This window comes from Leucopleurus acutus, assembly GCF_964270905.1.
Source record: "Leucopleurus acutus genome assembly, chromosome: 16".
Classification (NCBI taxonomy): Eukaryota; Metazoa; Chordata; class Mammalia; order Artiodactyla; family Delphinidae; genus Leucopleurus; species Leucopleurus acutus.
The window spans coordinates 404,087-421,668 of record NC_139158.1 but is presented as its reverse complement, the minus strand read 5'-3'; the positions used below and the strand labels follow the sequence as shown (position 1 = coordinate 421,668).

Genomic DNA, 17,582 nt, shown 5'->3' with positions numbered 1-17,582 from the left:
GCAGTGTGCATGCTTCTCATTGCGGTGGCTTCTCTTGTTGCGAAGCACGGGCTCTAGCATGCAGGCTTCAGTAGTTGTGACATGCAGGCTCAGTAGTTGTGGCTCACAGGCTTAGTTGCTCCGCAGCATGTGGGGATCTTCCCAAACCAGGGCTCAAACCCATGTCCCCTGCATTGACAGGTGGATTGTTAACCACTGCACCATGAGGGAAGTCCTAATGCTTCCTAATTTTTTTAAATTGAAGTATAGTTGATCTACAAGATTTCAGGTGTACGGCAAAGTGATTCAGTTACATATACATACAAACGTATATATACACATATATATATTCTTTTTCATTCTTTTCTGTTATAGGTTATTACAAAATATTGAATATATTGATAGTTCCCTGTGCTATACAAAGGTCCACGTTGTTTATCTATTACAGCCTTTTTACTTTTAAAAGTTACATCAATATGTTCTCACATTTTCATCTACCTAAAAGAGAGGTTAATTTCTAATGCATAACAAACGGTGTTTTCAAAAGCTGTCAGAGACACAGTGGACCACACTGTTCAACCTGGTTCTCCCAATCGATGAGACAGATAAAGCTGTGCGACACCACCCTAGTTGGGTTTAATGAAGGCCTTATACCACAATTTTAAAAGAAATTTAATTTCTTGTCTCTGAAATAAAATTCTATCAAAGAACCAAATGCAGCTACTGGCCATCACAAGCCTATCACAAGCAAGACAGGATTACAGCAGAGTGACCACGTAAAAGTCCTGCGGGTGACAACACAGAGACACGAGCTGAGTGGCAGGCACAGTGGTAGACTTTTGGCTAAATGTTTTATGAGAGGAGCTTCAAACGTAATAAAATGCCCAAAGATAACACCATCAAGAGAGCACCAGTGTGGACACACACAACTCTAGGAAGAGCAGGCCATGCGGCTCTGGAGGAAAGGCAGACAGGAGACAGGGCAGGGAGGCCAAGGCCCGTCACAGTCAGAGCTCAGTGGCTACGACAGTGGAAGGAAAAGGAGCATGCAATTGGATGCCCTCACTTTTTTCTACTCATTCTGATTTCGCTCCTGTAACCATGTGAATTTTATGTTCTGTTCTCCAGTGAAACACATGTACGTATAAAACTATACAACTATACGCAGAATCCTGCCCCTGCTTAATCAGACCCGTGGCCCAGGTAAATGCTGTTTTAGCCAGTACTTCCTCCACAGCCCGGAAGACCACCTCTCCAAGCAGACCCTCCAAAAGCAGCAGCAGAGGCCACACCAAGCGTGACTCAGTAATGAGTTAGGGAGTGATGACCAGCGCTGTCTCCTGCGTTCACTGTGGACCGCATCACACAGTGTGATCATGTATCTTACTAGAATGCGTTTTGCTGCTTCCTTCCACACCCGGCTTGTCCGCCATCAACCCTGCTGCCTCATTCTTCCTCCCTGGACAGATAATGATATGGACTCAGAACACTTTAAAATTAATCTTTAGTTCCTCTCGTAAAATGTGAGCATTAGATAAAATTATAGAATAAAATAAAGTAAAAAAGAGAGAATTAAATGAAATAATGTCTGTAAAGCAGTGCCTGACACATGACAAGCACTCAAAAAGTTAGCTTTAATTAGTTTGTGGAATAAACTTATATAGCCTGTTTTAAAATTTTTTTTAAAAAAAGGATTTTTTGGGGCTTCCCTGGTGGCGCAGTGGTTGGGAGTCCGCCTGCCGATGCAGGGTACGCGGGTTCGTGCCCCGGTCCAGGAAGATCCCACATGCCGCGGAGCAGCTGGGCCCGTGAGCCATGGCCGCTGAGCCTGCGCGTCCGGAGCCTGTGCTCCGCGACAGGAGAGGCCACAACAGTGAGAGGCCCGCGTACCGCAAAAAATAAAAATAAAAAAAGCATTTTTTTTTCCTTCTGAGTTGACAATCCCTGAGATGGAACACTCACTCAGCCCCAACCTAAATAAACGACGAAGTCCAGCGGCAGCTCAGATGGCTCCTGGGGCCAGCAGACTAGAACATCAGCTCCGGTCTCTCTCAGCTCATCAGGACCCCAGCAGCAAAAGTGCAATTGTGATACCAGTTCTCCCGCTAACAGTGCTTGGCATGTTCACAATGCCGTTCCCAGTCTCCCCTTACATCACTGCTACTTCAAGCCCGCGTGTAACATTAGAGCCTTCCTACTTGCTGCATGGCCTAAAGGCGGCCTCAGCCTGTGACTCAAGGGAGATCTGATCTGTATTTATAATCTGAGCAGTATTGAAAGAGCAAGTGAAAAAATGGATTGAAAACGTTTTCAACGCATCAGAAAATCTTGGAATGAATACAAAGTCAACATTTTGTAAACACGTTTGTTTACAGAGACGTGCCCTGTGCAGGCTTCACTGTCCTCATTTCTCTAGACTCTTCCTGGCCACTCTCTTCTCCCGAAAGTGTTACGACTGGAATGACCTCCTCACAGGCCACGTGCTCGTGACTGTCCCAGACATGGGAGGGAGGGACTGCACAGCAGAGCCAGAGCCCGGGCTCACACCAGGCACCCCCCCTTTTCCAGGCCCAGAGGCTTAACATGGGGGGAGGAAGAGGGCGCTCAGGGGAGCCTCCCCACGTCCCAGAAAACAGAGCTCTTTAACGGCTTTCGATTTGCAGTGGCCAGTCCCAAGAGGGAAAAGTGCTCACCTCAGGAGACGGTGGGCCAAGAGCGACATCTTCCAGCAGAAAAGGAAGCGCTATCGTCATAAATCACCCCGGTGTCTCCCTCCTATCTCGCTTTCACTAGTGGCTAAGCACACATAAGCCAGCAGGCACAGACAAAAGAGGTCCTCTGTATAGGGAGCAAACTTTGGTTTCAAACCTAAGAAATTAAGTATCTTTACAAACATGAAGATCCTAGCAGGGTTTTAAAATCTGAGTTAAGATGCTTCATAAGTGACACTTGGTTTCTCCTTTAATACCCTTTACCTTACCTAGTACATACTGTATGTAACATCTGCATCACATGGTAGAAATGAAATATAAAGCTCAATTTTTGTTCTTGAATGCTTTGGTCAAAAATGGATTTTAGTTCAACCACCACATATAATTTGAATCTCTACTATTTAGAACATCTGTACTAAACTAGTAACAATCTAGAAAACATGTCTGAAAAGTATCAAAAATTACAAGTCACACAAGGTTGAAAACAGAGCTTGCAGCAAATGGCAAAACCAAAGAAAAAATAAAACTGTTAATGGTCCTGAAATAAACTAGCATAAAATATTTTCTTAGGAAATGCTATCAGTTCTAAAATAAAACTAGAAAAAGACAAACTTTAAAAATGGTGAGCAGCATTTCTTCTCATCATCATAAACCACAAGCATCGTCACCTAGTAAATAATTATTTTTTATTAAACCATGTATAAGGCAACTAGATATTTGCTCTGAAAGCACTGTGTTTATAAAGACAAGCATGTTACAAATCAAGCTTTCTATGAACTGATGGGGTCGCTGACCAAGTAGGCTGAGACTAGAAGCGAGCCCGGCTGACACGGGCTAACACGGCTTCCCCGGCAGAAATCCTCAGGAGTAGCTTGCACAGACCAACCTCGTTAGCCCCATCCAAATCCACCATCAGCACTGCAGCCCGTCCACAGAAAGCACAGCAGTCCAAGGGGACGGCTCCAAGCAGCACCCTCCTCCCCACTCTGGGCACAGCTCCAGACACTGCCATCTGCCACAGGGCCGTCTCCGAGGGCCCTGTGAGCTGACAGCACAGGCCCACGGGGCCCCCTCAGGGCCTTGCACCCGCAAACGCGGTCTAGCTCCACCCCCGCCAACTCTTCATCACCCAGGGCTTGGTTTTCAATGCGCACCTGCGCAATCAGGTGTTCCATTGTTACATGCCTTGTAGAGAAGAATTTTAAAACTAAAATTCAGAGGTGCCCTTTAAAATTTAGTATCAAGGGCTTCCCTGGTGGCACAGTGGTTGAGAGTCCGCCTGCCGATGCAGGGGACACGGGTTCGTGCCCTGGTCCAGGAGGATCCCACATGCCGCGAAGCGGCTGGGCCCGTGAGCCATGGCCGCTGAGCCTGCACGTCTGGAGCCTGTGCTCCGCAAAGGGAGAGGCCACAACAGTGAGAGGCCCGCATACCAAAAAAAAAAAAAAAATTTAGTATCAAATCTTTTTTTTTTTTTTTGGCTTTGCTATGTGGCATGCGGGATCCTAGTTCCCTGACCAGGGATTGAACTCATGCCCCCTTCAGTGGAAGCTCGGAGTCTTAACCACTGGACCACCAGGGAAGCCCAGAGTACTAAACCTTAACATAATTACTCTGCTCAGACTTAATCCTGTTAAAACTGCATAATGGAGAGACTAAGAAAATTAAGTTATTTTCCCTACAGATTAAAAAAATCATAAAATGGGTTAGAAATGATTGTTTTCCAAATATCATGTTCAGTGTAATTACTTCCACAACATAACAAACAGGAATAAGCCTCACATACCTGTTTTCATTTTAAGGAAGCAAAACACTGTTAGTTTATGAAAAACTATGATTTATCCTGTGAGAGTCCTTAAAAATGAACTCGTTATTTAAACCTGCAAATGAGAAACAAATGACTATAACCTAAAAATATTTGAAAGACCTTTACAGAATGCTATACATGTTATATATATACTTGAATATATTTTTACAACTTCAGGAAAAATACTACACTAAACTTAATGGTAAAATTACAGAGAATGGGATTTCTACTTTTCATTTACCCCCTCGGGTACTATTCAACATTTTTTAAAAAGAGTAGGTTTTGCTAACTGGGAAAAGAATTTGAAAAAAAATAGATACATGCATATGAATAACTGAATCACTTTGCTGTACACCTGAAACTAACACAACACTGTTAATCAACTATACTCCAACATAAAATAAAAAGTTGAAAAAAAAGAGTAGGTTTTGGTCTTATAATATAAACAATTAACTATTATTTTCAAAAAAAAATTTAAACAAGTAACTATTATTTTCAAAAAAAAAAAAAAAAATGGCCTTCATTGTGAAGCAGTGTGGGGCAGCCAGACCTGCAGGGTTCTTACTCAACCCTTGGTACCATTACTCACTCTACGTGGCACCGGACTCTCAGTGTTGCTGCAGGATTCAACCAGTTACCACACCTAACCCGCTCAGCGCTTCCTGGCACAAGGGTGAAAACACTCAACAGGAGTTAGTTATTTTCTGCAGCAACTATGTACTGACAGTTTCTAGCCAAGATCCAATGTTTCTTTCCTTTTTTTGGAAATGAAACAGGAAAAGATGCAGGCTAGATGGGTTTGTTTACCTAATAGCTGAGTTTTAGGGAAAATAATTCCTTCTACGTGAAGATGCATTATCACACGCTTACATCTCCCAATTATATGTGCCCCCGATCTTTTAAATAAAAGCTGCATTTCCTCTTACAGTGAGATTTGTTTCAGTGTTTCAGCAAAAGCCAATTTACTTTATGCATGTTACTGTAAAGGGTCTTTCTTCTTAGAATACAGAAAACATGAACCACACGGTTTTATGTATTGCTTCAAACCTAGAGTGCTCTGAATTTTCTCACAACTGGTACAGTTAGAAGAGCTACGCACGGCTCTTCCAGTGGAAAGAGCTCAGCGACAGCGAATGACAGCGAGTGCCTTCTGGAAGGAATGCTGGGTGGCAGTTCTGGGACCCCCTAACCTGACAGTGCTCCTCCCAACACTGGAAGTGGTCAACTCTGCAGGGCCACTCTGACAGGCGAAGGCCAGCCCTATATCTCAACCTACTGGAGGTTTGTCTTTTTCTCTGTTTTATAGGACATCAACCGTAGTTATGTCACACACGCCTGGGATGGCCTCCGTCTGTTACTGAACAAACTTATGGTGACTTGGGCTGCACAGTCAGTCCTTCCCTGTCCTGCTTAGAAAGGCCTTCCTAGGGACTTCCCTAGTGGCCCAGTGGTTAAGAATCCGCCTGCCGATGCAGGGGACTCGATCCCTGGTCCGGGAAGATCCCACATGCCGCGGAGCAACTAAGCCCATGCGCCACAACTACTGAGCCTGCACTCTAGAGCCTGCGTGCCACAACTACTGAAGCCCACGCGCCTAAAGCCTGTACTCTGCAACAAGAGAAGCCACCACAGTGAGAAGCCCGTGCACCGCAACAAAGAGTAGCCCCCACTCACTGAAACTAGAGAAAGCCTGTGTGCAGCAACGAAGACCTAATGCAGCCAAAAATAAATAAAAAAAGAAAATAAATTTTAAAAAATAATAAATTCCCTTGATAATATGTGGATTTAAAGTTTCTGTTAAAAAAAAGAATCAAAACAATGCAAAATTTAAAAAAAAAAAAAAAAGAAGAAAGACCTTCCTAATCCAAGAACACATGAATAGTGTGTCATGGATTCTACTACTCTTACTGATTTGACTTTCACATTTCCCACCATTTTTAATTCACCTAATCCATTTGTAATTCCTTTGTATACACTGAGGTAGGCATCTGATTTTACTTCTCGTGGAGCTTTTCTGCAAGTCACCCACAAGTAACTAAATTCAATGCGTCCAACTGCTCCCCCCTCTTCAGAACAGCAGCGCCCTCCCTCCAGCTGGTCCCCTGCTGCACCATCTCTGGCTGGCTTCCTGCGGGGGAGTGCCCTTAATTTCCCTGTCTCCAGTCTTGCCTCCTCAAGCCAGAAAACTGCCAGAACAGTCCACCTAAAAAGAGACCTGACCATCTCCCTCCCTTCAGATCCCACCACGGCTTCCCAGCACCTGCAAGTAAACCCTCTGTCCAACACCCCACTTCTCTGTCTCCCACCACCCATATCGCAGCTTCACTGAGAACCTGGCCTCAGGTAACCCTCTCCCCGCACCCCATTTACATACTGTTCTGTGCTCTCTCCTTGTCTGGGATGCCTTCCTGATCGCTGATTCCCCAATCCCTTGTTCTCTTTCCACCCCAATCACTCCCAGCTAACTTCTACTCATCCTTAGGCTATACCTGAGATACCACCTCCAGGAAGCTCTCCTGGATGCCCCCAACCCACATATCCAAGTTAGGTGCCAATTTTAGTGCTCCCTGGCATTTACCACTTAACAGAAATTGTAATATTTGTTTATTAAAGAGTCTTTCTCTCCAACTAGACCATGAACTCTCTGAGGGTAGGTGCTAACCCTGACTTGCAGAACCAATGAACATCTCATAGGTGCCCAGAGAAATGGGAGAACTCGTTGCTATCATGTTGCTTTGCCTTCAACCCAAAAATATTCTTGGGTTCCCCTCATCCCTCCGTCGCTCCACGTCTGACAACATCCTGGAAAAACCACGCCCCAAATGCTAGATGAACGCGTGACGATCAGTGAGGGCCCCACGTATTTGGCCTCCTCACTCCTTCTAATGAATGTGAAGCACTTCTTATGTTTCCTCATCTAATCAGAACAGTGGCGTCCACTCTGTTTCATTTCCAACTATAATTGGGAACAATCAGAAACAACAATTACAGGATTTTATTTCTACTATAAATGTAAACAGTTAATCCACACCATTTCTGAGATCACCCTTTAATGCTCTGCCCTCCCACATGTAAGTACGGGGCTAAAAGTGAGCACTCTCCAGTACTGAAAAGGTTTGTAGCATAAATAGCAAGTAAAGAAACCTTTCAATTGACGGTTTTCATATTCTACATGTAGTTCCCATCTTCCAATAATGTTAAATAAAGATCAAATAAAGCAACTAGAATGACTTAAGACCAAAGCAACTAGGCAGAGCACTGCTTTGTTTTCAAGCCATGTGTGCCCGTGAGGAGCCCCTCATGCCCCAGTGGGAATCACTGATCTACACTTAATCACTCTCACACTACCGAAGGCTGGCACCCGCAGTTTTATTCCGCACAAATGTCAAAAACCCGTCTGTCACATGATTCTCAGCTCCTCAACTAAAATTCGCAGCCAGTGACCATTCACTGAATGCCCCTATGTGACTAAATGAAAAACAAAGCACCCAACTAATGAGCACTATTACAGATATAATTCAAACTACAAAACTGACTAATGAATCACACGAGTCACTTAATGAAGTAGAGTCAATTACAACATGTGATCATAATAAACAGCATGTTATAACAGCAACATCATGGTCTGTACTTTCCCTCTATCAACGCTAAGCTTATTTTGGCCCAAAGGAAGTAAACAGTTTCAAATGCAGCAGGCCTCGTCTCTCCTAACTGGAAATCGAGTGGCCTGAGCTGTCCAAAAATAGCAATGAGTTCCAAATTTAGGAAGAAGACGAGGAAGAAGATGAAGGTGTTTTCAGTCAACAAAATAATACTGCAACCTTCCTGCAGGCGGCATTGAGCATAACTACCCACCAAAATATTCACTGCAACACCACTTGTGCTTGGCTGGCATCACTGTCTTGTTCCCACTGCCCTGCAAACCCCAATGTGGGTGCTCAAATTTGGGATGTGCTCAGGACACTTAGCCTGACACTGGGCCCTACGAAATGCCCTGCAATTCCCTGGGCTCTCACCTCACCTTGAAATATTGAGCTAAGGGCAGGTGCTGCAATGCTGAAGGATGGTTTCATCCTATCACCACCTCTACCAAAAGTGCCTGGCATTTACTGAAAGGGAGAAAAAACAAAAGCAAGAAACTCAAAAACTAGAAAGCAAATGGATGAATGAAAACTGACTTAGGCCAGAAAAAGCTGATAAGCCTGCAATGAGGAACACTTAGAAATAATCCAATTTTCATCACAGAACCCCAAAGGCTTAAGATAGTGACACCTGTGAACATTTGGGAGTAAGGATGTTAGAGTGGAATCAAAATACAGGATGAGTCAAATGACGAAAGTCTGTTTAAGAAGCAGTTAGGCAAAACCATGTGATCATCTCAACTGGTACAGGAAAAGCACCTGTTAAAATCCAACTCTTTCATTACAAAAACATTCAACAAACTAGAAATAGAAGAGAACTTCCTCAATCAGGCAAGGGCATTTACTAAAACCCACAGCTAACACCACAGTCAATGGTGAAAAGCTGAAAGCTTTCCCCTAAAATCAGAAGCAAAACAAAGACATTGCTTTCACCACTGCTATTCAAGATTGTACTGGAACTCTAGCCAGAGCAATTAGGCAAGAAAAAGAAATAGATGGCATCCCAACTGGAAAGGAAGGACTTCCCTGGTGGCACAATGGTTAAGAGTCTGCCTCCCAATGCAGGGAACATGGGTTCGTGCCCCGGTCTGGGAAGATCCCACATGCCACGGAGCGGCTGGGCCGTGAGCCATGGCCGTTGAGCCTGCGCGTCCGGAGCCTGTGCTCCGCAACGGGAGGGGCCCCAACAGTGAGCGGCCCGCGTACCGCAAAACAACAACAACAACAAAAAAAACAAAAATGGACGATGGACTGGAATGGACATTTCTCCAAAGATATATAAATGGCCAACAAGTACATAAAAAGTTGCTCAACATCATCAGTCATTAAGGAAATGCAAATCAAAATCAAAATGAGACACCACCTCACAACCACTAGGATGGCCATAATAAAACGAAATGGAAAATAAGTGTTGGAGAGGATATGGAGAAATCGGGACCCTCTCACACTGTTGGTGGGAATGTAAAACGGTGCAGCTGCTGTGGAAAACAGTTTGGTGGTTCCTCTATACGTTAAACCTAGAATTACCACGTGACCTGCAATCCCACTCCTAGTTATCAAGATATAGCGCAAGAATGAAAACAGGTGCTCAAACAAAACCTGTATACAAATGTTCATAGCAGCATTACTCATAATAGGCAAAAAGTGGAAACAACTCAAATGTCCATTAACAGATGAATGGATAAGCAAATTGGAATATATTCATACAATGGAATATTATTCAGTTGTAAAGAAAAATGAAGCTCTGACACACACTACAACATGGATAAACCTTGAAAACACAGTGCTAAGTGAAAAAAGTCAACACAAAAGGCCACATACTGTATGAATCCATTTACATAAAAAATCCACAACAGGCACATTCACAGAGACAGAAGAAAGACTAGCTGTTGCCAGAGGCTAGGAGCAGCGGATAATGGGGAGCGACTGCTAATGGGAAAAGGGTTTCCATTCAGGGTGATAAAAAAAAGTTGTGCAACTAGATAGTGGGGATGGTTGCACAGCACTGTGAACATACTTAATGCCAAGGAACAGTACAGGTTAAAAAGGTAAATTTTATATTGTGTATTTTTACCACAATTAAAAAGAAAGCAGTTACCTACTCTGCATGGATCCCCTGCCTGCCTGCCCCGAACAAAGACTGGGGCATAAAGCCAAGGGCTCTCTAGACCAGAGGGTAAGAGGCATAGCTGAGTTCTAGAATGCCTTCCTGTAAAGCGGGATAAGTGAGCACTTCCCTGCTAATTTGGGGAGGCCACAGCCCCACTCTTCTACCTGACTCCTACAACGAGGCAGGAGGCTGGAAAGCCCATCTTTGGGAATCTAACAAGTCCAGTAAAAACAATGACACTGAGCGTCCCTCGAGGTAACCCCACCCGTTTCCCTAGCCAACGGAGACAGGACCAGCGCAGGCGCAGAGAACTTCCGAAGCGCTGGGCAGGGTCCCGCTCTCAGCTCTGCGAGTTCAAGCAAGATCACCCGACGCTTCAGGACAGGCGGACTCACGCCAGCGAACACTCAGGCCACGGACGGAGACTGCGACGCCACGGCATTCAGAAACAACGCGTTACTAAATTTTAGAGGAAAAACAATAACCACCAAAAACCTCTGGAAAATTTAAAATCTGATGGCCCAAATAAAACGCCCAACACATGAGTTACAAAACTGAAGAATCTAGAAAGTCGAACAAGAAGACAAAGCTGGAAAGTGGGGGAGAAAGCTGAAAAAACAGAAAACCGGTCCAAGAGGTCCAGTACCCCAATACAGTAGCATTCCCAAAACACACAGAAAAGAGAAGATTAAGAAAAGAGAGAACTGTCAAACCAAATAAACAGAAATTCCCCAGAACTACCCAACCGTCCCGCGTTTCCAGACTTAAAGGAACTCTGAAGCGCCCAGCGAAATGGACGAAAACAGACCCGAACCGCTCACGTTTCCGAGCTGGGAGGGCGGAGCGAGGGAACGGGTAGTGCGCGGGGCACCTGGCACAGGACCCGGCACCGAGCGGGCCCCGCCCGACGTCAGCCGCCTCCGCGGGCAGCGGCCGGCACGCGCGACCCCCGGGCAGAGCGCCGAGCCCGGGCACGCGAGCCGGGCAGCCGGCGTGGGGTGCGACGTCCCGGGGCCGCGCCGGGCGCTGGCAGGCGGGGGTCGGCGGGCCGGGGAGGAGGCGCCGTGGTGGGGGAGGGGAGCTGGCGGGGCGCGCCGGGTTGGGGAGGGGGCGCGGGGGCGCTCAAGCAGGACCGGCTGAGGCAGCGGGCGCCTGGGGCCAGCGGACTGAGGAGGAGCGGGCTGAGGGGGAGGGGACTGAGGCGCCGGGGCGGCGATGCCAGGCTGAGAGGGGGCGCGGGGGCAGCGGGGCTGAAGCGCCGCGGCCGTTGGCGGCCCTAGCGGGGACCGCAGCCCGCCCCCACCCGCGCCCGCCACGAGGGACGCCCGGGCCCCGGCCCCACTCCGCCCGGACCCCCGCCCCGACCCCCGGCTGCAGCTCACCTGCCAGGCGCCGCCACCGCCACCGCCACCGCCACCGCCACCGTCGCCGCCCCCCCGCAGCAGCCTCCGCCTGAGGCCTCGTCTGCACCGCCCAGGCCCCGCAGACCGTGCCTCTGCCAGCCAATCGCGCGCCGCGCCTGGGAGAAACGCGGACGTCCCCCAATCACGAGCGCGCCACTCGAAGCTCCTCGGCCAATGCGGAGGCGGCCTACCTAGGCTCCCAGCCAACCGAGAACTGTTGCCGAGCCGTGGGGCGGGGAAATGGGCGGGGCTCAGAGGCGGTGCGCGGCGCGGAGGGGGCGGGGCGAGAGAGCCGGGAGGAGGGGCGGAGGGGCTCCAGTCTCAGGGAGGGTCTCTGTCCAGAGGAGGACCCCGGTCTCAGGAGAACCTGGGTCTCGGCCGGCAACAGCCAGGCCGTCCCGCGCCGTGGCCGCCATCCCTGCAACACCCGTCCCTGCGCTCCGTGGCTGTCCTCGAGCCCCTGCTCCCCACACCCAGAAACTGTGCGGTCTCCGAGCTCCGTCCGCTTTCCCAGGTGTGCGCGCCTGGCCGCAGGTGCGCTCCTCCGAGGCGGAACGTGGCGGAGCTGGGCCCTCCGGCTGCTGCCCCGGGGCCTGCCGAGGACACCTGCGCCTTCCTGACCTGCAGGCTTCTCCAACCACGGACCACACAGATAACAACAGGCCACTTTTGGGTGGGGTTTTGCAGTGGCTGAGCCCTGCCCTTTACTGTCTCTTTAAGTTTCACAACCGACTTGCCAGGTAGATAAAGAAGCTATTATGATCCTACTTTACAAAAGAGGAAACGCGGCTCCAGCGGGTTAGGGGGTGGGTGAGGGCGGGAAGAGCCTACCACATTGCCCGCTCAGGAAAAGACTTCCAGGGCTGAAAAGGAAAATCCAGTTGCATGGGCCATTTTAATGAGAACATATTTATTACAGTAATGGCAATGGACTAATGCAGTGTTAGCTGGCTGTCCTTGTAGGGTTTAGGAAGAAAAAGGATGGCCTTTTTCTTCTCTTAGTTTATTAACTCACAGCACAGGGGCTGTGTCTTTAGCTGAGCTTGTAGGAAGTCTCATCCCTGGTATAAATTTTACAGATGCCGGTAGGTGTTTCATAAGCAGGGTAGGTGTTCAACAAGAGCACTGGCAGAGAGAGGAGAGAAGGTTGTGTTTTTTGAGTGTTGCCTGGGAGGGCGGGGGGTGGACTGAGGAGAATAAAGATCTGGATTAAGTCTAGTAGCTATAGTAGCTACTGGCCACATGTAACTGTTGATCACTGGAAACGTGGCTAGCCTGAACTGAGGTGAGCTGTGTGTGTATAAAACAGAATTTTGAAGACTAAGTATGAAAAAGAAGGTAAAATACCTCACTAATATTTTAAAATATTGCTTATGTGTTAAGTTGTAATATTTTGGATATGTTGGTTAAATAAAACATTATCAAATTAATTTCATCTGTTTCTCTCTGCCTTTTTAATGCAGCGACTAGAAAATGTGAGATTTCATAGGTGGCACTCATGGTGTTTCTAGTGGACAGCAGTGTAGACATCCGCGGACACTTCTGGGTAAGGATTCCACACGGAAGGCGGGTCACAGAAGCAATCTTCTTCCTCCCGATAATTACGAAATGACCGAGACCAGCTTAAAAGAAGAAAAGATATTTCACCGGCAACAACAAACAGGGAAGGGTGCAAAGCCACATGCCATAAGGCCAAAGGAGGGGATGAGATACTGGCGGGGCTCCATGGGACCCCCCAGTACATGATGAAAGGAAGCTCACGAAATCCTGAGGGTCCCGCCAAGTTTGAGAGGAACAGCAGAGGATGTGCCGGCAGCATCGGGAAAGGCACGAAAAAGCCTTTGAGAGTAGGAGCCCGTGCTTCCCATCCTGGGCCCGTGGTGGTGCGAGGCAAGGCCAGCAGCCTCTCAAATCACTTCAGCCCCACCTGCTCCCTCCCCAGCTCAGAATCCGGAATCTGAATGCCCTCAGCCTTGGTGGAGGTGAGCACCAAGGCTGGGCTCACCATTTAGGCCTCCAGGCTGAGGAGTGGGGAGCAGCCGGCGGGGGCGGGGGGACACGGGGAACGGGGAAATGTCCCTGGCAAAAAGAAACAACAGAAACAGGCCCTTAGAACACTCACCAGCAAGAGGAAACAAGCAGGACAAGATGGCCTGATGGAGGAAGCAGTAGCTGACAGCCCCCCACCTCCAGCACACAGTGATGGGAGGAAACCCATGACTCTCCCTGCTCGTGTCTCCTCCACCTGCAGGGAAAGAGGCTGCAACCAGGGACAGACCCCCCTGGTGCCTACTCAGGTGAGGCCTGGAGGTCTTCTCTGGAGGGACTGTGCCCACCCTGACCACTTCCATCTCGTTTATGCTGGCTTCGGCTGGCTTCAGCTGGTTGGTATCGGTCTGTACCGGTGGGTGGGTATGAATGAGTTCACCTGGCACTGCAGCTGCTCCGGGCCCTTCAGCACAGCCACAGACACATGGAGAGCAGCCAGCCCTGCTCCTCTGGAGGCCGAGGCCCGAGCAGGAAGAGACTTCCCCATAGGCACCGTCAGGGGCGTTGGGAGTCTTCCCTCCCCTCGCCGTGCTGTCCCCGGCGCCCATGCTTTCTGCCTTCTGTCTCCCTCTTGCTGTGGTCCTGCTCCATGAGGTCTTCCCCGCCTCTGCCCACCTGTGCCCCTTGACTTCGACCCCAGCGTGCTCACCTGGACAGCTTCTTGGGCACTTACTCCCAGTCTTTCTTCTTATTGGGACTGCATTAATTTAACATATGTTTACTGCATGCCTACTGTGTGCCCCATACTTAGTAGGTGTTGGGATCCACCGATGAAAATCAAGTTTGCTGCCCACCTGACACGCCTGCTTCCAGCAGGAAGAGACTTGCGTAACAGATACGTGTGTTTGTGCGTGTGTCTTATGCCTACAGAGTGAGAATTCACTATTCAAGAAAGCAAAATGGGTGGAAACACTGCTTTCTAGATGGAAAAACAAAAGAATTCTTCAGGTGACAGGTAGTTGGAGTGAGACAATCACAGTGCAGGAAGCTAACCTGGAGCCTGATGTCTTAAGGAGTTAGATCACAGGAGGGAAGAGATAAACTCCAAGAACAAAGCTAGTTTTCCTTGAAAAAGAAAACAGCGCTCACAGTGTCATATGTGCAGAGACGGGGCATGAAATGTACTCAGGAAATGACAAGCTGTTAACTGAAAAATGTAGATTCTATATGATTCCGTGTGTGTATAGACACACACACACACACACACACACACACAGCACAGAAAATTGCCAGTGATTCTATCCAAGTGGGGCTTCGTAAATTGTTTTCTTATTTGACTTTACCTGTATTTTGCACAAAATACTAAGAAATTTTTACAAATTTTAGAAGTTTAGAAATGTTAAACTATGGAAAAAGTACAGTAATATGCACACTGACTCCACTGTCCTAAATTAACAACTACTAATATTTTGCCGTTTTCTCACTGAAATTTTATTTTTAAAGAAATAAAACTAGATTCCAGATGAATGACCACCTAAATGAAAAGGAACACTAGGGGGGCTTCCCTGGTGGCACCGTGGTTGAGAATCTGCCTGCCAATGCAAGGGACGCGAGTTCGAGCCCTGGTGCGGGAAGATCCCACGTGCCGCGGAGCAACTAAGCCCGGGCGCCACAACTACTGAAGCACGCACACCTAGAGCCCGTGCTCCGCAACAAGAGAAAGCCTTCGTGCAGCAACAAAGACCCAACGCAGCCAAAAATTAAACAAATAAAAAAATTAAATTAAAAAAAGAAAAGGAACACTATGATGTCAAAAGAAGATAATGAAGGAGGCTCTGTTTCCCAGGGGTGGGGAAGGATTTCTTAAAACAAACCTCAAAAGCACAGACCTTATGATGAAACATTGATGGATCTGATTACATCAAAATGAAAGATGTCTGCTCAATAAAGATACCACGAACAAGCCAGCAGACAAATGACAGGTCAGAAGATATCTGCCATCTTTAAAAGACAAGGAGCTACTGTTTAGAATATACAAGAAGCTCCTGCAAATCAACAAGAAAAAGAGGAATGCAATAGGAAAATGGGCAAAGGATGGGAACAGGCAATCCACAGAAAAAGAAACTTAAATGCAGGACAAGAATATAATAAAGAGTTGCTTCAGCCCATTAGTAATCAGAGAAATGCAAATTCAAGTAACTCCACACCACTCTACCCCCATCAGATTGGCAACCATCAGAGTGGACGACACCGAGTATCGGCGGGCGTGTGGACGGCCCAAGCAAGCTCAGGGGGAGGGTCCCTGGAGCAGCCAGGGTCACAGAGACAGCAAGGAGGAGGGTGGGCACCAGGGGCTGGAGGAGGGGTTGGGGGTTAGTGTTTAATGGGGGCAGAGTCTCAGTTTGGGAAGATGAGAAAGTTCTGGAGACGGACAGTGGTGACGTTGCACAACAATGTGAATATTCTTAATACCCCTAAACTGGACATTGAAAAATGGTTAAGTTGGTAAATGTTATGTGAATTTTAGTACAATTTTGTGGCATCTGGAAAGCAGCCTCCCCGAGGTACCTCCTGTGGATGAAATCCTCCCACTGATTATAAAATCCACCTGCTTTGTGGCTTTAACCCGTTCCAAGGGGAAAGGGCAGCATGAAAATAGTGACCCAGGAAGCGGATGGGCCAGAGTGAAGGCTGCTCCCAACATGGGGCACAGGTGTCCAGACTCGTGTAACTGGGAGTGAAGATGCTGGGAGGTTTCAGCTCCCCAGGCATCTCTCCTGTGCCCTCTGCAGCCCCCACCCCTTTCCACCGCCTGTCCTTAGCCCCTGGAAACCACTAGCCTGCCATCTTTTCCTAAAGTTTTGTCATTTCAGAAATGTTGTATAAGGACTTCCCTGCTGGTCCAGTGGTTAAGACTCCACACTCCAAATGCAGGGGGCCCGGGTTTGATCCCTGGTCAGGGGACCAGATCCTACATGCATGCCACAACTAAGAGCCCACATGCTGCAACTAAAGGTACCACACGCTGCAATAAATATCGGACATGCCGCAAGTAAGACCCGGCACAGCCAAATCAATCAATCAATCAATCAATATTTTGTAAACAGCGTTGTATAAATGGTATCATACGGTATGTCAACTTTTGAGGTTGGCTTTTTAAACTCGGCACGATTCCTGGAGATTCAATCAAGTCGGTATGTTTATTAGTATTTGGATCTGTGTGGTTTGTTGTGGTTTTTTTTTGGCTGCACCACGTGGCTTGTGGGATCTTAGTTCCCTGACCAGGGACTGACTCTGGGCCCTGGCAGTGAAAGCTTGGAGCCCTAACCACTGGACCACCAGGGAATTCCCATGGATCTGTTTTAATGCGAGACTTTTTAAAAGGAGGTTGCAAACACGATAGGACTAATCAATTGGACCATGACATGGATCTTTCTGTCGTGGTGAGTAGGACGCTGTCCCTCCTCCTGTCCCTCTCTGACGACACTTCTCTGAAGTTTGGGGACACCCTTCTTTCATGCAGCAGGAAATGGGACACAGAGAGACGTACACTTCACGCTGACTGGCAGCCCTGTTCTCCTGAAGCCACAACACCTGGACTCCCAGCGTCATCCATGTGATGACGACGTCCTGACAGCACCCGGGCTTAGACTTGTGGGGACCTGTTCCCGTTCTCAAAAGGTGCCCACCCTCCTGGTGGCCGCAGACATATGCTGGTGCCCGGCTGTTTATGCATCAGGTCCTTTGCATCTGTGAGTTTATCACACAGGTTTCCACGTCTCAAATGTCCATTCTTAAATGCCCCGAAGCGTATTGGAAGTCACCGTAAGGTAAACTTCTCCTTCTCGGGGATGTGGCTGTAAGGCAGAGGTAACTGAGATTTGAATTCAAAGTGGGATTCTTTTTTTTTTTTGTTTTTGTTTTTGTTTCTGCGGTACGCGG

General features: G+C 47.9%; 1 protein-coding gene across 1 annotated transcript in view; it reads right to left on the bottom strand.

The window, feature by feature from the left end:
• Positions 1 to 11,655, bottom strand: part of SUN1 (Sad1 and UNC84 domain containing 1) — a 51,784-nt gene extending 40,129 nt beyond the window's left edge. Inside the window, exon 1 of the mRNA XM_082858146.1 lies at positions 11,631 to 11,655. The gene's annotated coding sequence lies outside the window, so the exon portion shown is untranslated. The remainder of the gene's footprint in view (positions 1 to 11,630) is intronic.
• Between the last annotated feature and the right edge of the window lie 5,927 nt (positions 11,656 to 17,582).